This window comes from Passer montanus, unplaced genomic scaffold (assembly GCF_014805655.1).
Source record: "Passer montanus isolate IOZ18808 unplaced genomic scaffold, ASM1480565v1 scaffold66, whole genome shotgun sequence".
Lineage (NCBI taxonomy): Eukaryota > Metazoa > Chordata > Aves > Passeriformes > Passeridae > Passer > Passer montanus.
In genome coordinates, this window is record NW_024371704.1 from 2737835 (window position 1) to 2760541 (window position 22707).

At 42.7% G+C, this 22707-nt stretch overlaps 1 protein-coding gene across 44 annotated transcripts in view; it reads right to left on the minus strand.

Annotated features, from left to right (window-relative positions):
- MAP2 (microtubule associated protein 2) overlaps positions 1–22707 on the minus strand; it is a 225864-nt gene that overhangs the window by 91893 nt on the left and 111264 nt on the right. For 32 of the 44 annotated variants that reach the window (XM_039728619.1, XM_039728617.1, XM_039728612.1 and 29 more), the window contains one exon: positions 9492–9551. The exons of the other annotated variants lie outside the window; for them this stretch is intronic. The gene's annotated coding sequence lies outside the window, so the exon portion shown is untranslated. The remainder of the gene's footprint in view (positions 1–9491; positions 9552–22707) is intronic. 44 annotated transcript variants of the gene reach the window in all.

Genomic DNA, 22707 nt, shown 5'->3' on the forward strand with positions numbered 1-22707 from the left:
TTGTACCCACGGACTGACTGCAGCTTCCATGTCAACCCCTTCCAGCTGCACACGTACAGAACTGACTCCCACCAGCTTCCATGGGTTGTACACTACACAGGCAAAACAGGAGCAAAACTTCACCCTGTATACTCAGAAAACCATGGGCATCTCATATAGGAGGGTGAGACGTGGTGCAAAGAGATATGAGAAGAGGGCTGAGCTGATGACAGAGCAGTCAGACTGACATTAGCCATGGCTGATCTCAATGCAGCCCACTTTCACACTGATGACCCACAACACAGGGTTTGTGCCAGTTTGGCCAGCAGGACCAGCTCAGACATTGGCTCAATGGCATCATTTTCTATTGCTTTTCCTCCTCTCCTTCTCTCTTTCTTTCTGCTAGTTGCAGTGACTCTGGGATCATGCCCCCATAGAGCTGCAAATAGGAGAAGAATAATGCTTATGCTCATCCAAACCTCCCACTGACAAAAGAACTCTGTTTAAGAAAAAAGCTTGACTTATCCTTCATAGGCATGGATTTACCAGGAGATTAGTCACATTAGGAATTTTTAATGAAGAGATTTCCCTCTTATTAGCTATGGACTGCTAAGACCATGATTGTCTCACATCTTCCATGGATTATTGCTAATTTATTATTTTCTGGTAATTTGTCTGCTTCCATTAGGCATTACCTGCATAGAATTTGCTGAAGTTGATCAAGGGATGTAGAATTTCATGTACCAATGGAAGTGTCTCCAAGATTATTTCACTCAAAAAGAGGTTTTCTTCCTCATACAATTGTGGTGTAATACAGACATTCCTACATTCACAAGGATTTTTAGAAAGGTGGAGCAGTTTTGTGGTTAAGGCATTGAGATCCAAGATTAAAATTAGTCCAGGACTCTGCTGCTCACCTGGCATTATTACCTTGAACTTATGAATAAACAGGCCCATGCCTCAGTTCTCCCATCTGTAAAACACATATTACAATATTCACACGGTGTGTAACTTGCCTGTTTATGCTGCAAACACTTCAGGGCAAGGGATCTCTCTTCCATACATGCAAGGATGCTCTGGCTCCCAGCCAAAGCCTTTGGATCCAGGTTTCACAAAGTTTTGCTCAAGGAGGGACGTTTATCAGACACAGCATCTGCCTGAAGGCAGCACAACAAACCTGAAGCCACAAAAAGGAGACTCAAGAGGAAGGACTGCAACACTGGCCACTGACAGCAGAGCACACAAGGGAAACAGAGGGATCTGGGGCACTGTGTTCCCGCCTGACAGCTCTGGGGACAGAGGCTGCCAAATAGCTCCACTCCCTGGGTGCCTCAAATCTCAGCTCAGGCCCCTGGTGCTGCTGAAAGGGAACTTGATCCCTTAAAACTCTCCATCATCAGCCAGGACTGACAGAATAGCCACAGTTTAGAACTTGGATGTGAAGACTCTGATGAAGGTTGCAGCCTACAAACTACATCAAGGAGTCCCCTGCTGTTGGTATTATCACAAAAACAAACAAAAATGTAGATTATTATTTCAACTCCATAGGGCTGCTGGCCTGACCAAATGGCTTGTCTCTAAATGACTTCTTTTACAGATACTCCACAGCACTTCCCACATCTTTCCTCCAGGAATCTATATGAAGCTTACTGCATTTCTTCTTCTGATGGATGCTCATTTCTAAAAATACTTGTACAGAGAACTGAATTTGGTAGGAATCAAAAATGTGACACAATATAGTGCCAGAAGTCACTTAAGAAAACGTAAAGCACAAAGTATGCATCAAGTCCCTGATAGCAATTTGCCTCCATATATACAAAACAGGTCCTTCAGATTTCTCCCTGATGTCAAATCAATATTGTAAACTGCCTGGTTGGTTCTGCTGGTCACCTCAGCTGAAGATACAGCTGAACACACAAATTCTTTAATTCTCTTACACTACTTGTGCTCCTGTTTCCTGTCTCTGCCTGTCTGCTGTGTCTACAATTTCTACCATGTTTGACAGAAGATTCTAAGCTCCTACCTACCACCATAGGAAATCCACAGATGGATAAAAGAGAGAGAGGAAAAAAAGGGGGAAAAAACCAAGGAGAAGAGCTGAGCCTGTATTTCTCCTGTCTGGCAGTGTCCTGGTGCTCTGCTCAGTAGATGTGGAGCTCACATGCAGCCACAGCACATACTCTTTCTGGCCAAACTGTCTAAGCACAGACAGGTTAAGGATGAAACAGGTGAAGGATGAAACAGGTGCTGGTTAACCTGCAGAGAGAGAGAAGTCACTGCACAGAGGACACAAAGTTGCTGAGAAAATGCAAAGAAAGTCAAGAAATCCCAAAGGTCCAAGGAGTAAATGGAGATAATTCAGTGAAGAACGAGGAAAAACAACACAGGTAAGGCAAAGTGGGCATGAAAGGAATAATCAGATGCTGGGAATCTGAAAGACCACAGTAGAGTGTGGGAATCTGCCACAGGGAACCAAGAAGATGAGCAAACCAGCAGTAAATGGTACCACAGGAAGGGAATACAGGGGCTGGAGAGGTGGGGTAGAGATTGTTTGTGGAGTAGTGATAAACATGACAAGCTCTAAGCAGAGAGCCAGCATTGGATGCCACCCCACACTGACAAATAATACCTACCTATTATTTTTATTTAAAAAACAGCTCAATTGGCAACACCATTTCCAGCACTGAGCTGAACACGAACCAAGACAAAGTCCTGACTTCAGGCATTTCAAAGTACAGATCTACTCTGGAAGGTCTAGATACATTTCAGACTGCAAGAGAAGGCACTTTCATGACTTTACCAAATCTTCCTCACCCAGGCCAAGAAGAAATAGGTTTTCTCATCTTTATTTGATGGTTTTACTGATAGCTAGAAGCCAGTTATGTGAACACTCAGAACCTAGGGGGAACAAGGGGCAGCAGGGGGGCCCAATTCTGTTCTAAGGCCAACATTTACATTAGTTTTAAATGGAGCTGAACTATGTTGTCCATTTCTGTTGCTTGCTACAGTGAATAATATGCAGAAATAGAGCTGCATCAGTAACTACACTATTGCTGTATTAGGGGAAACATACTGAAACAGCAGAGACAAACAAGAGGTGAAACTGACCTCCTGTATTGTACCACTCACTATACACTGGATTTTAAATTGAAATACCCACCATGTAAAATAGGATTTGATCCCTCGTAGGCTGCACATCCTATGAGGTTACGATTTCCCAGCATGAACTAACTGTGGGGTCTCTACGGTACTAATTACACTGGCAAATACTGTCCCACCAGTGTGTCCTTTCTGGCAGCTTACAGCTCATGCCTCTGTGGAGATTTGACTGTAAGCTCCTTGGGGTCTGGAACAACTCTGCTGTTTGAGCACACAGCATTTAGCACAACAGTGATCTAATCCAGACTTGGACACCTAGTCACTAATATTATGATAGCTACAGCAATGAATCATGTAGCATTAAGAAGAATCACAGCAAAAGCTGTTGTACACAGTATCTAGTTCCCAGGCATGCCACCATTATTAACCTTAGACTGAAAATCCTGTTGTGTCTTATTCTGTTTTCAGCACAAAGTGGATGTTCTTATGATTTTTAGCAGCCAAACTGATGCAAGAGTAACTGTATAAAAAAGCAGTTTTTCTTGCCCCAAAGAAGTAGAAAATAAGAATACCAGGGAGCTGTTATTAAGAGAATGCTGCAGGAAACCCATAGAGATGCAGGTAAATGCAACATTAGGAATTAGTCATTGAAGCAGGACTCCTGATCAAAGTGCCTTGCAATTTACCCCAGATTTCCCACACAGACATGGCAAAAGGCAGAACAGCCACCAATCTTAACAGTAATGTCCTGAAGTCTTCTGATGTAAAATTCAAGGATGATTTGAAAAACACCAAAGAGACAAGCCATGTGAGGATCTCACTTCTCACATCAAGACCTCACTTGAACATTAATTGCATGGTGTATTATACCCCACTCCCTGTGTAATTATTCCAGCTGTCCAAAATGTCATGGCTAGAGACTGGACTGAATTATAACTTCCTGCTTCAGAAGGGCCCAAAGTCTCAGAGGGATTAACAATAAGAGGAAAAAAATGACTCATCTTAAGGATGATAACTACAATATTTTTTGGTGATGATTATGAAAGGTTTTATCAACTATGCTGGAAAAAACATTAGCATTCAAACATCTGTTCTGCTCACAAGTGTCACTCCTCAATACAAACGAATCTGTGTCTCTCAAACTTCTCTCAGGGAGAATGCTCACAGCACTTCCATTATTCCCACTATCTCTTTCAAAAGCATATTTGCTATCAGAACTGCTTAACTACATGTAAAGAAGGCTTAACTCTGCGTGTCAGGCTCCCTAACACTGAACTTACAGACAGTATTGCTTAGGAACTTGTGACTTGCATTACAAAGCTATTTACAGGTATTAAGTTTGAACAGGATCATTTTCCCCAGCTGCTTTGCAGGCAGCACTGACTTCCAGCTCCCCCCTCAGTGAGAGACACAAGCACATCCCTGGGTGCTGCATCCTTGTCCTGACACCAGCCAGAACCAGATGCTGCACAGCAAAGGTCAAGAGAATATGGCAGGAGGACTAAGGTGTTTTTAGACAGCAGCAGGGTTTGCTGTGAAGATGAACAAGGGACATGTCAGACCACTGGAAGAGACAGGTGATACAAGACCTTTGTGAGCAGGCCCCCAGAGCAGTCATACCTGTAAAAAAAGGCCTGATGTGCACCACTCAGCAAGGACTTTTGAAAACTGACACTGTAATTTCACAAGGGTGAGCAATTTCTTTCTCATATAGCTGTAAAGCTATAATCCTTAGCAAGATGATTAATTTTTAAAATGATGTTCACAGCAAAAATTCAACTGCCTTTAGAAGAGATGAGCTTCTATTCCAAGGTGTTTTCTTTCCCTCCATGTCATCCAGGGGACAAAACCCACAATTGTGAGAATTCAGCAGTAGCACACTGAACTGGTTCCTGAGCTACAGGAGAGATTATGTTGACTTGACTGCTGGAGATGCAGAAACAACTGCAGTAAGTGTTCATAAAACCAAAATGCAGCTCAGCAACTCACCATCACTTCCTTAAGTGACTTTATACAGGGGCAAAATTAAGTGCTGCACAGAAATGGAAAAGTTCTGTGTTGGGGTTGGCTGCTGACCCTGACAAAGGAATCAAGCAGAAGCTGCAACACACAGGACACCTGTTTCCCTTCCTTACCTTGAAATTAAACTCTGTGACTCATCACAACAGAGGGGAAAGGAAGGATGACATTTCCTTCTTCCTCTCCCCTCCTGGTCTCTCTTGCCCACCACTTGCATACAAAGAGTTGGGAAGAAATTTACTGAAAAGCTGCAGCAAGTCAGGTAACCTGTCTGTCAATTTCTGCCTGAATTGCTTTGCTTCTTGCCTGTAAACAGGTTTTAAGCATCTACTAGTGACTCAGTCTGCTACACAGCACTATTACTAACACCACTGCCATCGTCATCGTGATTTGACAGTAACAGAGGACATTCTGTGTCCTTCCCACTGCTTAATGATCACGTCTCAATCCTTTCAAAATGTAGCAAATTCTACGTTTGCTAGTTCACAGATACAAGTAACAGAATATTCAAAACAGGTTGTGTTCAAAACAGGTGTTTGCAAATGAAGGAATGTGCAGATAATGGCTATTAAGACAATCAGAAGAAAGGAGGGAAGAGAAGTTGATTACACAACTGATGACAGTCCTTTCAAACGAGGAAAGAGGTGGATTGATGCTAAGTGATAAACACAAAGGAGGAAATCCCAAAGGCTAGTTTGGTACAAGGACCTTTTTTAAGTTTGACCTAGAAGCTAAAAGTTCCTTGCAATGAGATTGCAGAACTGCCTACTGGTTGGAGGGAGACTATTTTTAAGAGGAAGCTGATGAAGGAGGAATGGATGCCACACTGACTGTGACAGTAAGAGAACCAGGAGCCTCCTTCAGCCCCATGTCAGAACCACCCAGGTGGGGATGCCTCACTGCAGCCCTCCCAGTGCCAGGCAGGAGACACTGAAGCCAACTACATGGGAAAAGAGAAAACAACACCAATAATGCCACTGAGCTCCACCTTGCACTCTGCCCACTTGCCAACCTTCCCTAGTGCTACAACAATCACTGGGGGGAAAAAAAAAAAAAGGCAACTCGAAGTAACCAAAATAAAAAACCAAGAACATCTCTAGAATTTTTTACTCTTCAGAAATCAAGCCAACATTTCTTCCTTAGCTACTACAAGAAACCCTTCTAGTGAGTATCAATTCATATCCCTTTTCTAAAAACTGTTCTAATCCTTCCTCACTGACATCTTTGTGTATAATACTAACATTCAATCATCGATGAAGAAAATTTCTAACCCTAAAATACAAGCTATGCTGTACGTATGCTCTGTACAAAATTCATCTAAGATGAGCTTGTATCCAAGAGGTTCCAGCCTAATTGAACTAAGTATCAATACACAAATGCTCTCCCTGAGTGCACTGCATGCTCAGCTTGACCTCCTGCTGCCCTCAAGGCTCTGTTCCAGATGGCTGCTGCCAAGCTCCATCCCCATCTCCTGCCTCCCCTTCTGAGCATTAGCAGGTTCACAGCAGAAAAAAGAAATTCAAACAATTCTTACACTCAAAAGATTACTCAAAATTACCTGTAATCTCAGTGTGACAGAGGTGTTAAAAGTTCCCCTCTCCTGATTAGAAACAGCCCCAGATGAGCAAATGGTCTTGGCACTTTCATGTTTTGGGGTCCCTTCAGAGAGATGGCTCACACACAGAAAAGCTCATGTCAGGAGGAGATGCTGAGTTTGTTCACAATGCACAGGGAACCACAGGGCCCAGGGACCAGCATGAAGAGTCAATGCAGCAGCCCAGAAGCAAAACCACAGCATCAGAGAATGCTGCAACCCTTCCAAAGCGAGTCCTCAGCTCCAAATGCTGCCAACAGGCTGTACTGACATCCCAGCTCAGAGAGCTTTACCACTCTTTCCTGATGCCCTCTGTGCCACCTTCCTGGTTCTGTTATTCCTCCTCCCCATCCAGCAGCCCACCCTTGGGGGATGCTCTTACACAGGGAGAGGGCAAACACATCTTTTGCTGAGCCCCCACCTCCTTTGTCACAGCTTTCCCTGTCACACACCTGTGATACGTTATTTCCACTGCAAATTCTCACTGTTACTTTTACTCACACAAAGGACACAGGAGAGACAGCAATGCTCACAGGATCTTACACCTGTATTTTATCTCCTAATCACTGATGCAGCAACCCTGTGAAGAAAATGCTATTTCTGATCTGTGACTGTTTCTCTCTCTTTTCATTTCAGTCTTGCCAACTTCTTAAACTGTGTGTGGCCTCTGAGCAGCATCAAGAGGCTATGGAACACTCTATGGATATACTCTTTATTCCAAGAGCAATAATTTAGGTCTGTCAGTTAAGGGTGGGATCTGCAGAGAAAATTTAAGCTGTGCACAGCAGACAACTGAGAACTTACTTTATCACTAGTGGAACATTATCAACTGTGAAATGGCAACTGCAATAAAAACTGCCTGTTACTTTAAGTCTTACAGGCTAATTTAATCCTTCATTTAGTACTTGCACTGCCGCGAGGGTATTCCGAGGCCATGGGAAAATTCCTGAAGCATGCAGGATCACTGCTTATGGTGCCCCTCCTGCCTGGCAGAGACTGGCAGGAGCCTGCAGGGTGCTGGATGTGCTGGTGGCCTCCAGGAGCAAGCAGGAGCCCGATGGGAGCAAATGCCAGGGCTGGGGTGGCTCCTGCCCTCCCACAGTTTGAGACCCAGGAGGCAAATGGCTCCTTCCAAAACTGCTGGGCTTTCCTGGAGGAGGAGTAGCAAACAACAAGAAGCACCTTAACCTCAGGCCCATCATATGTCTCAAGACAGGAGAGGCTGGCACACACACACTTTCTGTGCCCCCACAGCCCATGTCAGCCCTGTGCTGCCATGGCTTGTGAGAGAGAAAAGCTCACACATGGAAAATCAACTCATGTGTCTGCTTTTTACAGCCTAAAAATGCAGAGAGCCAAATTTGATTCTCTATTTCAATTTCCTTCAAATTCCTAAATCCAGGAGAGACTGCATGGAGAAGTAAGTTAGGGGCTGGTTGGGAAATTGATAGATTTACAGGGGCTTATAATAGCTCAGCCCAAAACCAGCCTTGTACCCAACAGATACACACACAAGTGCACATGTGCATGTCCACACAAATCCTACACCATACACTATTACCTTTTTTTCATCCTGTACTCTCAGCTTGCCTTCCTTTAAACCTGTGCTTGATCCTTCAATTTTTTCATTTTTAAGTATCCTAGCAGCACTGAGTACTCAAGGCACTGAGTACTCAAGGAGAATACAGGAGATTGATTTTGCTCACTGTTCAAGTATGATCTCACAGAAATGTGTCCTAAACTGCCATAATCCAGCACCTTCCTTTTTATTAGTGACAAGGCAAAGTAGGTATTTTTACCACCTGAATAAAACTTTTATGCTCATGTATGTGTTCATGCTACTCTTCAAAGGATGCAGAGTCTGAACCTCCTCTGGCTTGTTGGGCTGAGAGGTTACATGAGCTTCTACAGGCATCTGTGCTCACTGAAACCCTCCTTTTGTCAGACAATTTTGTGTTGCAAGGCCAGAGCAAACACACCACTCCTCCCCAAAACAACGGCAATATTTCCCCCTATCCTGCCCAAATGAAGTTACACCAGCAGAAGATCCAGCTCTTTGCCACCCTGCTCACACCACATTTCTTCCTTACACTTCAGATGTAGTTTTTCAATCAAACTCTGTTCCCATTTGCTGGAGTTCAGTATTTTGTCTTTAGCATTTTAAATTCATGCTTGTGAAAACAGCAACTATATTCACTTGAAAATCAAACTGGAATGAACACGTGCATATAGAAATACTGACAAAACAAGTATCTGCTCATCTACATGACACATGTTTTCTCTAATGCTTGTTTTTATTCTTCTGGAGGACAGGAGTCTCCTGAATGTTTTCTCTTTTCAAAAAGTGCATTTCTTTGATCCAACCCAATCCTTTTTGATTCTGGAATCATTGTGCTTGTGATTACTCTGCCAAATCACTCATCTCTTCTGTGGTACAACTCAGTGCAGCAACAGGAGATGACAAACCAGAGCAGAGTGCAGGTGCACTGTCACCTCTCTCATATGCTCTGCCTTTGTATCATCACCATCTTAAGCCCTTTCCACCCACGGCTGTAAACAGGTTCTTGCTAACCCAAAAGTGAGACAGCTGCTTTGACAATGGATACTGTGGCTCCCATCAGATGCAGAAAAAAAATCTACTTAAAATACTCCTATTTTTTTAAAGTAGGAGTATTGCAAAAACAGAAAGTAGTCCCTGAAAAATTATGTTTTCCAGGAGTTAGAGAAGTTTTCTCAAGCCTTCTTACTTGGTTGAAGCAGCCTGCTTGTTCAACTATGCCAACAAGTTAAAAGGTCATACCTGGGTAAGCAGATGATGGGATGCTGAGTCTGACTGTTAAACAAGGGAAACCCTCTGTTCCTACAAAGAAATAGAAAAATATTCTTACTGGTTTCTATGCAGCAAACTTAGCATAAACTCAACATTGTAAGGGACTATAAAATGTCCTTACATCTTATGTGTACATTTCTGTCTGAGCCTTTTTCTCCCAGCTTTACTTCCCAAGATTCGTTAATTCAGATTCCCTGTTAGTCCAGCCTGCTTTGGGACCACCAAGGAGCTCCTTACTCCCTAGGCCAGCACTAAAAAAAGCTGGCACTGACTCCAAAAACCTGTCCATCAGGGAAGGGAAATGGAGCACAGCACAATGTCACCCAGACTCCCTCCAGGCTGGGAGAACTCTCAGAGCTGCTCTATGCAGAGACTCTGCTGCAGGGCAATCCCAAACAGGAATGGGGAAAGTGGAGGAAAATGGTTCCTGAGATGCACGGAAAGTAATGGAAGAAGAGCAAGAGTCCCTCACTGACTTCCCAGTATGACACTTCAAAATAGATGAAGATACCAAGGCAGGGAACTACAACAATTTCTTCTTTAAACTGTTTCTCTTGCTGAAGTTGTAGCAGAGGGTCTTAAGTTTAGCTGGGATAAGTAACAAAGGTTCTCACAGATGTCAGTGCCCTTTTTGTGACCCTCTTTAATCAGAGAGAAATGCCTGGGCAGTAAATGCAGTTAGCTCGCTGAAACAGCCTCTGCATGCCCCACCATCCATCCTCTCTCCTTTCTCTAAGGCTTTGACCAGAGGACACTGGGGAAATCATTCCAGGTGCAAGCAGCAGACAGAAACCCAAGGGTCTCCATCAGGGTGAAAGGGGTCTCCTCACCACATGTCCTTGAGTATCCCCCCAGCATTATGAAGCCAGCTAGTACTATCACCTATACTTAAGGCTGCAGCTTCTCATGGCCAAGACACTTGTACATTTTTTTACTTTAGTTGTTCAGAAATTAATTTCCCGTATAGAGTATCTGACTCAAGCTAATGCTTTTGTTTGAGAGTTCACTGTTTTAAAGCTTCAGCAAGAATAGAGCAGGCATTGCCAGAAGCTAGAGTAGTAAAAAACATAAAACTAAACCAAATTAAAAAGAAGGATAGAAGGTAATGACAAGAAGTAAGATGTAAGTGTGAAATCAGAGAGAATCATAATTCATACTCACAAAGGCAACTAACCTTAAGCTAGAGAGCAGTTCAGATCCTTTTTATTTCCTGGACTGTTATCCTTTGTGACTGAATTTATCACCTTGTCTGTACCACATCACTGGTATGGACTTGTGCTAACTACAGCTTTCTATCAGTTTGCCCAGTTAACATCCAACAAGAACAGAAAGATTTTGCTGCCCTGAAGGGGGAAGGTTTCATATGGTTCTGACAGCAAATAAATGAAAAATTTGCAATGGAATAAATTCCACCTTACTGCAGAGGCTGCCAGCTGAGTGCACCACTCATTTATGAGCATTAATTAGTTACAGTAAATGAGCTATGTGGAACTGAGGCTCCAGCCAGCATCAACTCCACCAACCCACAGGACAAAGATGAGTGTTAAAATAAGCTAATTAAATTTTCCCTGGCTCAGCAGAAAGATCAATGTTCTTGACAGTTGAGGATTGAGCACGTGGCATCCCAACAGCCCTCTGATGTGCCACCACTGCCACAGAGCCAGAACCAGAGGAGGCAGAACACCCCTCTGGGGAGGGGCAAGGAGACAGAGGCACTCTACAGGGACATAACAGAAGGATGGAGACACCTGCTACTTGTATGCCAGATGGTCAGATGACATTTTTACCAAAATCAAACTTGGCTTTGCACTTTCATTATCTATTCCACCACCATTAAATATGTGTCCCAGTAGCCTGCTGAAAGTCCACTGCAATAAATGTGATTTTAGCCACCAGCAGAATACCAAAAATACCAGACAAGCAAAATACAGATCCCAGAAGTGAGCAGCATTTTTGCTGCCCCACATATTTGCTGTGTTCAGCCTGCTATCACCACTTCCAACTCTTGCTGAGGAAGAGAGAAGGGAAGAAAATGACATGATTCAAAGGTTCTTCTGCTGGAGAACAGAAGAGACACCCACCCATACAGAGACGGCCACAATTCCATGTTTAGGGCATTTAAACAAAAAGCAAGAAGTTAACATTTAAGTGCCTGGTCAGAATGTGGCACCAGATACATCAATGGGGTTTTCCACTTCCTGTAAGCACATTCTAATAATCACAGTGCAGAATGTATTAGGAAGGGTTTCTTTTTCTTTGTATTTCTCCTAAACCCTGTTGCTTAAGACAAAAATCCAGAAGAACTTGTCCCAACAAGTAATTATTGAAACCGGCAGTGTCTTCAGAAAAGCTCTGTGCCCTGATGAAGGGACATGCTGGTTTATTGATGCCCTAGAGCCAGGGTGGCAGGGGATGGCACTTTGGCTCCTTCAAGTGACACTTTCCACAAGGGACAAGGCACAAAACAGATGAGCTGTTTTTTTCACTCCTAACAAGAAGCTGTGATTAATATCATCCATCTTGGATATAGAAACCAATGTCAGGACATGCAAGCTTATCACAATGAAGAAAACTTGAAGTCTTGTCCACAAATACAGCCCAGTAAGTGCATTCAACACGTTTTCTTCCACTGAAGTACATCAGACAGATTCTCTGTTGATGCAGACTAACAAAGGGCTGACAGCTCTAGGCTGGATGCACTGCGACCTAGCATCAAACAGTCAGGGAAACCTGCTCATTCTGGCTCTGCCATTTGCCTGTGGATCAAGCATGCTACTTCCTCTGCTGTATCCAGTAGGGATTGCCTTTTCTTCTTTTTGGTAAACACTTTGACTACCACCTACAAAAACTGATAGGAAAAATCCAGTGTGCATATACATACACATGAATAACAGAGGACTAGGGTTCTATTCTATGCACAAGGTATTTGTAACCATTCTTCATTAAAGTCACTCCTCCTCTTACAGACCTCTTAAAACCAACAGGATTGATAAATTCATACATTGTACTAATTTTAAAAAATATATCCTGTCTTTTTCAGGAGCTGCTTTCCTTTCTCATTTGAGGGTTTATGTCTGTTCAAATGCTTCTGTATGACCTACCCAACAACACAGCTGTTCTGCAGAGTCACCTGCAATGAAAATTTTAAGAACTAAGTACATTCTTTTCCTAAGCTGTTCTATTTGTTCTCCTGAGAAAGGAGCTGTACTGTTATCCTGAAGGGTCAGCCCATGGCTCTGCCTTGCAGAGATATCTAGACAGATATTTATTAGCTTCAGCAATCTGCCTGCAGAAATGCACATTTAAGGTTATTAACTTTTCAGTCTGGGAGCCTGCCTTTTGCTATATATACCTCAAGAGCAACATACATGCTAGGATAAAAGCCTAAATTGCCACAAATTACTTTTCAGCATTTAGTGCTTTACCCAATATTGCTGCAAATGGATCCAGTCTATTAGCACCAAACCTTTTCCCACAGCTTCTTCCTTTTACACTCCACACTCTCCTCTCCTCCTTCCTACTTTCCATGTACCCTATGCTTTCCCCTTGGCAGCAGAGGCTTAAAATAACAGACATTCTTCAAAGAGATGCAAAAAAACATATTCTGGTTATCTGCAGGGCAGAATTCACTACACATTTATTATTATTCAGTTTCCAAAGTGCTAGGAAATGAAGCAAATATATCTGAGCTTCAGCTAGGGTTGATGCAGAGAGCAAATGTCTTTAAACCACGTCAGCTAAAGGAGGCAAAGGAGAGGCCAGGTTGTGCTGCTGTAAATCACTGACCATCAGCACAAGCCAGCAGGCTCTAGAACTGGCCTGAAATTCAGGAAGGACTGCAATGGATGTTGCCTCAACTTGGAAATCAAGACTCCAGAGCCACACTGACTGAGGAAAAACCTGTACTGAGATTTTCGCCACCAGTCTGAGCTGGCTTTGGGCAGCACACAACTCAGTACTTCCCTCACTCCTGGAACATGTTGTTTCTGAAGCCAGTTTAGCATGCTCCCTTTTGACCAAGCTGATTTATAAAAGCTTTAAATGATTCAAGAACAAGCAATGCTGATAGTACCATCACAAATTTATTTATTCCAAAACCTACTGCACTGCATCTGCATTAAAATGGATTACTCCCAACACTTAATTCCCATTGCTTATCTGGTGACTCATTTTCACTAAAACATCCACACCAAATCTTTCAATAGTTAAAAGAAAATTTTAAAGCCCTGCAAATTGAAAAAGGTCTTTTCATGGGGAAAAACATGCTGCCAGTCTAAGCAGCTCAGAGTCATGAAGGTAGAGGAGACAAAGCCTGGCTTGGTTATGACCTGAGGAGGAGAGACAGGGAAGACAAAAAGCTGTCTCAGCATCCAAGAATCTTGGCTAAGTGGAGCCTGAAATACACAGCAGACAGGAGACACTGTTCAATCATTTATAGAAATCAAGGTTAGCAGTGTCAGCACATTTGGCCTGAGAGGAAACAGTTCCCTGATCCTCTTGACGCAGAAGTAACTTGGCTGCATTAGTGGCTGCCACTAAGTAAGGATTAAAGAATGGAAACAGAGAAGGACAAGGATAGCAAAGGATAAAATGAGCATGCCAATATTTTCACAGCTTGCATTCAGCAGCAGCCCAGCTAGCACCCCAAGGGGTTTTTTTCAGGAATCTCAGAAACCATTGCTGCATTTGATGGAAATATATGGTGTCTGGGTTTTACAAATGGTGTTTCTAATAGTTTATCTGATTTTGTAACTAGCAGGGAAGGAAATCGTTCTGATGACAATTACCACTGAGGCATTTTGTTGTGTTTACTGGCACAGAGCTGTCATTAACACTCCACTTCTCTTAACCACAGCTTACTTCCCCTGCAGTTATTGAAGATAGGTCTGGGGGCTGTTTTCCTGGTCTTGTCAAGTTGAATTTTAATACATACTGCTTGAAAGATGTACCACCTGCTATTTTATAGCTATAATTTATTGTATAATGAGTTCCTATAAATCCTTATGATGGCTTAAGAGACTTGCAAGATGGATTGCTGGCCTATTTTTTTTTTCTCAGTTTGTCAGCAAAGCAGAGAGAGTCCCTGAGTAACTCTTGTCACCCACCTTGGCCACAAGATCAGCCATCTCCCACCACTGAAGGATCTTACCTGCAGAAGAAAGGCTGACAAAGCTCTCACTGCTAATGAAGATGCTGGATACAATGTACTACAGTCTTTTCATTTACTTAGGAGGCCCCAGCTATTTCAGACACCCATGAAATGGTTGTATGGGCACAAGCTTTATCTTTACATGCTGGAGAGGAAAAGCTCACTAGAGATTCTGGATAGGGACTCTCTAACAGCCATTTAGTGAAACAGAAACCATCAACCCCACAAGTTGGTATCCAATAGAAATCATTTATTTAAGATCCAGGACTGAGAAATCTTTCACCTGTTAGGGACACGCCATCCTCACCTCAATATCACACACATAGAAGATATGTTTGATATGTTTCATACTTTGGTCCAGCATCACGAAAAGGAGCTCCCATTGGAAGCTGAAGACTTTTAAATTTGAGACTTTACATTTCCCCCATCTCTCAGAGCCAACACAATAAAAGACACTACTAAGAAATTGGAAAAAGTTATTATAATTTCTTTCTTTTTTTCAGTGAACAGCAAATAAAAAAGAACAACCTACTTCAAAATACAGATATTGTACTATATGCATCTTATTAAACTCTGCTTTTAACCTGTCTTTAGACTAATAGCACTTTCTAAAAAAACCCCTAGCCCTGAGTTAGCTCATGGATACAATCCAAGAGTGTGTGTTGAAATCAGGCTGCTCCCAGGCAGAGCTCGTGCAACAAATAAAGCCAGGATGTGCCAAGATTGCAAAGGGCTTTCACTCATGAGTGACAGACACAATCAACAGAGAAAATCAGCCACTGCCTTTCATCTCCTTACAAACACCTTGACAGCCAAGCTGCTGCAAACCAGCGAGTATAAGAGTCTTCCCCTCAGTCATCACAGTAATTCAGAGGGAGGAAAAAGGCAGGCAGGAGAGCACAGAAGAAGAAGAGGAACTGGGATGACAAAAGATGTGTCAGGACAAAGCGTCACAATGAGACTGACAGCTGGCCAGAGCCACTTGAGCTTTGCTAAGCATGGGTTTAAGGATGCTGCACATCTGGACAAGCCTGGCACGAGCACACACCACAGACTGGCCTCAGGGCTATGCTGCCCCACTCCAGGGACACACTTCAACTCAGCAGCCCCAGTGAGGGCATCTTCTCACCTGCTGCTGTGGAGCCCCTCCTCCTGGAGCTCTAGGACAATCACCACAGATGGAAAGCAGCAAATGCTGCTCCTTGCTAAGCTCGTTGTTGCTTTGGCTTCCAGGCACTCTTGTCCAAAATTAAAGGTGTGCTTCCTTTCCCTACAGCATCCAGGACCATAACACAGCTGCAGCCCATGCATGAGGTGGAGGAGAACAGACAAGGCAGTCAAAACAACCATTTTCCAAAGAACAGCACAGGAGACTTTTGTCTTACTGACAGGGCTGGGGCAAGTCTTATGCCAGTAAGAAATTAAGGACACAAGCATGTGAGACAGGGTTAGAAAGCAAGAACTGCTGCACTGGTTTGGGCCCATCCTCTTGTTTGAGTATTCTTTTTTGACAAACCAGTTCTGTTTATCCTGACAGATAGAAAATTTCCTCAATACATCTTATAACCCAGGAGTCAACTTGGTATATCAGAGATGTGATGGAAATACAAAATAAGACACAATAAAATATATCACTTTTTTGGCTGGGGATGAGTTTATTTTTCTTATCATCCATGTGGTATTATACAATTTAAGGGTGTCAATAAAACTTCAGATGATTCTCTTGAAAAAGTAAAAATCCCCTTTGACAGGATTGTAGACTGAGAGACTTTCTGTGGGTAACAAAGCAGGTCACTGTCTGAGACAGGACCAAACCCAAGGTCTCTCAGCTCCTGCACCTAATGATAAGGTTGAGCACACACTCCCAGCATAGCCATGATGTAACAACTGTGTGTTGCTTTATAATCCTGTAGTAACCAAGTGCAGCCTTTTCCCAGCGTGCCAGTGAAAATGATGGCAAGAGAATAGCAAAGGTTCAGGATGCACAGCTGCTCTGGGACTGCAGGAGGACATTAGCCTATGGCTAGTACATGGGTTTCTGTATCAGCTGGCTCTATGTTATCTCTAGTTCCAAGTGCACTGAAGTTCACTTTGAGGAGTCAAGAGCAAGCTGTACAGTACCCCGGAAACTGAGCTTAAGCTGCAGATTTTTGCACTGATATGGATGTCCTTGAGATTAGAAGCCCAAAGCACCATATTAAGTGAGAAGACGTTTGCTAGAACATAGTCCTCAAAGGCACGCTCCAATGTCACGGCTTATGTGCCACCAGAGACCTCCAAGATAAAGACAAGTGGCACAAAAACATTGCCTGAAGACCTCCACCTGGGAGCAAACATGACAGGGAACACAGTACAGCTTAGCCAGTGTTCGCCACCTTTTTAAAGAAAATTTTGTACCATACTTTGGATTTCTGCTTTTTCCTTCTCCCCAGGTTAGAGCATTACAGCCAAGCAGTACTGTTGCAGTACTGACCCCATCCAATGGCACATTCTGGAAGTTTTACTGGCACTGTTTTGGAAAGAACCACAGGATGATACGAGCTTTGCTCAGGATCATACTGAAAAGCCCATTTAACACATATTCCTGTAATACATGCACTTCCTATACACAACTGCAAAATCTCCCAGAGGCTTTGAACCTGTAATTTCTGAAGTCACCTCTAAACCACTTATCTCCATTAGCAATATAGAATGCACAAGTTACCTGTCACAGGGTGAAGGAGAATTAAGCAGAGTCTTTCAGTAGCTGACAACAGGAAGATTTTTGCTTGCTTTGTTGGGGATTTTCCAGACATCCCCTGCTATCATTTCCTCTAGGCCTGCCTGAAGGTCTGCTCCTTGAGAAAGCAGAGTCTTTCAGTAGCTGAAAACAGGAAGATTTTTTGCTTGCTTTGTTGGGGATTTTCCAGACATCCCCTACCATCACTTCCTCCAGGCCTGCCTAAAGGTCTGCTCCTTGAGAGTCCATAGAAATACCCACCACCACCCACAGCACATCCAAGCTACATCTGAAACAGCATCACTTGATTTTCTGCTCAACCAAAGCCAATGCTCACAGAAGCAGAGTGTCTCTCCCAGGCCAGGGACTGCTAAGGTGATTCCACCTGCCCTAAAATTCCTCTCAGCATGCATCCTACTTTGTGGAAAAACTAGTAACCTGCTGATGACTTATGCAAATAAGCAGTGCTCCATGCCAGAGACAATGTGATACCAGAATCAGCCAGGAAGAAATGTTTCCACTGTGAAACAGGACTCGCCAGCAGTCTCATTATCACGTCCAGAACACAGGATGGCTGGCACCAGCACATCCACATCCAGCCTTGCCCCCTTCAGTATTTTCCCTTCATTCCTCATATCTTCTCTCTTGTCCTTGCTGAACTCTTAAGAGCAGTAAACTCAAGTGACATTTGCCTATCATCAGGCATTTGGTAAGAAACACCAAATTTCATCTAAAGCTGATTGATGCTTGTGGGATATGCATCCCACAAGTGCCACAGCCATGTCAGACAGAGGTGTGACAGCGGGAAAATTGTCCACATAAACTACAGTATTATAGCTGTCCATCCTTAAGAGCCTCAGCCCCTGGATTCCCTAAAAAAAATCCCCAAGCTTTGACTTTTGTATCTAACAAAGAAATGAGGAAATTAGTGGCAAAGCCTCTTTTCCTGCTGTCCCAGTTTCATGGAAGCCCTTGTCTATTTGCACTAGAATAAAGGTGGGCTCTGCTGATAAGTATTCAGGCACAGATATCTTACTACATGCAGGTAATAAATCTGTAAACAGAATGTTTGGATTGGGCAGAGGGATGCCATAAAAGAGAATTTCACGATGGGCTAGAGGGCTCAAAACAGACAGTGGGTGCTCCCTGAGAGGCTGTAAAGGCCAGGCTCAAATGTTCTCTCCAAAACAGTTCTGTAAACAATTTCTAGTCACAAAGTTTACACCATTATACTCAGCAAGTACGTCACCCTCCATTTATGCAATTCACAAGGAGTCTGGGAACACAGGGCCAGCCTCATGGCTTGGACCAGCCACCACATCAGCCGGGTTTGGGGCTTGTGGGCACTTGCAAGTGCATCCTGTCATCAATCCATTCTGCCTGATGTGAAAAATGGATTTGTAAAGGATTCTCTAAACACAGCTCACACAGCCTTGTACCTCTTTTTGCAAACTCTGAGATAAGGTGTGCTAACTTAGGAAGGCCATGGAATAGAGATGACATTGTTGAGAAAGAGACTGAACCAGAAACAAGTTCCAAAAGATGGCCTTGCAAAAAGACCAGATATTTTGGAGAACTGGAACTGTGAAACATGCATTGCAGCAAGACCACATGTGGTAAAATAGTAGCTGATTGGTGTCAGAAGTATTAGCAGCATTGTGTGGCAAATGCTAATGGGCTGAAAAACATTTATAAGGTATTGTAACTAGGAAATACAGTGGCTTCTGATAGAATGGTGTTGAGTTTTACAACTCATGTCTCACCCTTCTATGAGACTGATAATGGAATACAATCTTTTAAAATACCTCTCAGTTGGCCCCATCTCTGTAGAGCTGGGATTTTCCAACACCTGTCTGCTCTTACAAGAAATCCTACTTTAATTTTAGGACACTTTTTTACATAGAATGCAGGCAGCAGAGCTGGAACAAAACAATGTGCCCATAAATACAGCTAAAGACACAAGTCCTCCTCTAACCACTTGACTGTTAACTTTTTTTTTCCTCCTATTACATTTTTTATTAATTACATGATTCTTTTACTTCTTAAAAAACCATGGACTGGTCTTGTCCATGTGCTGGGTACATGGGTGGCTGTTGGAGTGGTCCCTTCACACTGTGGACACCCTCCCAGCTCCAGCAGCAGCAGAATCCCATTCCATACCCACACTGTGAGCCAGTGAGCTTTGCTGAAACATGAAGGATTTCAGCTGGGCTCAGAGGCCAGGCAAAGCAGCCATGGTGCTTTTGAAACACAAGCTGGTGTCTCCTCACTGCACTAAACCAGGAAGGAATCCCCTGGGTAGATCATCAATGCCCAGAGCTGGCAGAGATTGCCTTGCCAGGTCCTATACAGTTTCAGAAATGTTTTGTCAATCCAAGCTCAAGATATCAAGAAAACCCTAAGTATTTCAGACTAGGTCAAATGAAATGTTTCAGCTGTGTTTGACTTGTTTTTTTTTCTTTGAGTTTTCCTTCTGAAATTTGAGCTATTCCAAACAGAATTAATTATTTCTTGAATTTACAAAACATCTAAAAAATACATTTTAAAATCAGAAAAAGGGGAAGGAATTTTCAGGAATAGGAAGTTTTTGAAACTAATTCTTTCCCCCAAAAAAGTTCACATTTTACACATAGGTTTTGGGTTTGGTTTTTTTTTCCTGTTAGAAGAACTGTTTGAGTGGATAGACTCCATTATGCTCAACTTCCTACTTCAGTATCAACTCCAAACCTAATTGTGGGAAACAAGGCCTTTCTTACTTTCTCCAGAGACAAGACACAATAAACTGACCAGCTTTCACCTGGGAGAAGAGTTTGCTGTAAGGACTCTCCCCAGTATATATATTCAAAACACTTGTTTATTTGAAAATTATATTCGTTCCTGGGAAACCAAATGTTCTCTATTTAGTATCTTAAGCTGTAACTCATAAAAGCCCAATTCAGCAGGATGTATGCTACTAAAAAATAGCTGAGGTCAAACTGAGTGCCCATAAAGAATATACACTTCTGTGTCCCCATTGAAGTTTAGGGTTTTAGAAAAATCGCAGTGTTTTTCTTTTAGAGCACTCATTTCACATAGCTTTGTTTACTTTAATAAAATACCCCACATCTTTCACAAATTTTAAAATAACTAGAAGCTGCCAGAAGTGAAAAACCACTATATTGTGAGTTCTGGAGGAACTGTTGTGCTTTTACCCCCACATACTTAAAAAATAACACAAACTCATAACTACTTTTGTTATAAGCCAGAAGCTGTGTGGAGCTTCCTGAGCAGCTTGAGGGCTCAAAATCAGACAAACTCACCAGGAACACTGGCAGACAGCACTGCAGGAGGCACAGATTATATTGCCAGCCAAAATGCTCACAAAATGCTCCTCCTCCTAATTTTCTATCACCCTTTCTCTGCTAATTCCCTTCATTTATCAGCAGTTCTAAAGTGTGTTCCACTACTACACTTGAATTTGTTTTTCATTAAGCAAGCAGGCAATGCTAAGGAGATGAGAAAACATGGGGTAACACAATAGAAAACATTAAGATGCCTTATTTGATCCCCCAAAACTGTGTGGTGCAACTGAAAACTCATAGAATGTGGAAGCCAACAAGAAAAGCTGGACAAATACAGATTCCAAACTTTTTGAAATTAAATCCCCATCAAGAAAATTACTGTTCTCTCTCAGCACCACATGCATCAAAATGCATTAAAATAACAATGCTTTACCCTAAGTGGACCAATCTTGGGAAATGGTTTGCATGGTGAAAAGCTGTACTTCACTTGCTGGAGATTACCAGCACCAGGCTGCATCAGTAACTCACAGTGCCATGCTTTCTCCAACAAAAGCCAAAACTGACTGCAACACTTTTATGAAGACAGAACGAGTCAAAAATAGTGTTTTGATCTTAAGATTATGGACTTCATGCATCACAGCAAAGCCATTAACACCTGTTGGAACAATTTTCAAAATAAGCATTCTATTCCCTAATTCACATAGCAAACTTGCCTCTTTTTTAGAGTTAGCATGTAGAACTTGTGGGTCTTTGAAAGCAGAAGGCCATTACTCAAAAGCACATAAGAGCTTTCTTAAAACACTATGCTCTGTTAAGAAATACCTTAATAAAGATTAAGGAAAGTGCCTGAAATCAAAGATTACTGACCCATTTGAGCACAAGAGCTGCAACCTTCTGTAACAAAGGATTTGGGATACTTTAGCACAATGATGAGTCACACGTAGTGGGAAGACTTAAAAGAAAACTCAGTTATACAGAGACCAGCAATTCTGCCCTCCTGGGAGATATTTTTTTAAAAATTGCAAATCCACACTTTCAATTCACATATTTGAAAATGGTTTCTAAGATTTGGAGACAACATTACATTGCTGTTAAAGTAAAAAGCTGTTTAAAAACATTGGTGGACAGCAATGAAAAGCACAATAAGAAGAATCTCAATTTCAGCACTGATGAATTTGCTAACAAAATCCATGCTTTCTATTTTGAGGCTATTAACATTTTATAATCTCACCCTATAGCTCAAAAAATTATTTCCATAAATGTAAAGACATAATAGATCTCCTCCTAGAAGAAAAGGATGATCCCACTGCTTAACATGATGCCAGAAGAAAAGGTTTTACTTTCAGCTCCAGAACTGTCCTGCCCTTTACAGCACATGCAGGAGGATGTGACACCACTTGCCGTTCTCGGTCCAAAGTTCAGGGATTGATCCTGGGCGAGCACCTGTCAGGCACTCAGCTCTGCTGGGGGCAAACTTCTGTGCTACAGAAACATAAGCAAGGTGTGTGATGCATGAAAACCTTCTCAGCCAAGAGGAACAGCAAACTTCCATGGCTGCTGTGCCAAGGCAGAAAGCTCCTTACGCTCCCAGAGCTGAAGGAAGCAGCTTTTCCTGCACACAAATAGCCAGGCAGTGGCTGCCAGATACTACAGCCACAGATTCCCTTTGTTGAGAGCACAGAGACCTCCAGTGCTGGAGAACCACTGCTGGAGTCAGCTCATACAGCCCTGTGCAGACTGAGCCCCATCTCACTTATGGAGCCAAACCAACTCACCTGTTTCTAGCTCTCTTTTTGTGCCTCAGGACCAGGGACTGAGGCACCCAAACTCTGAGAAAAAGGTTTTTCTTCCAACCACAGGGCCTCAAAGACTTCATTTTTTCAGCAGACTGCCTCTGAGTTATCTTTTTGCCTCAGGACCAGGGACTGAGGCACTCAAACTCTGAGAAAAAGGTTTTTTTCCAACCACAGGGCCTCAAAGACTTCATTTTTTCAGCAGACTGCCTCTGAGTTCTGTATCCCAGAGCTGTATCAGCTC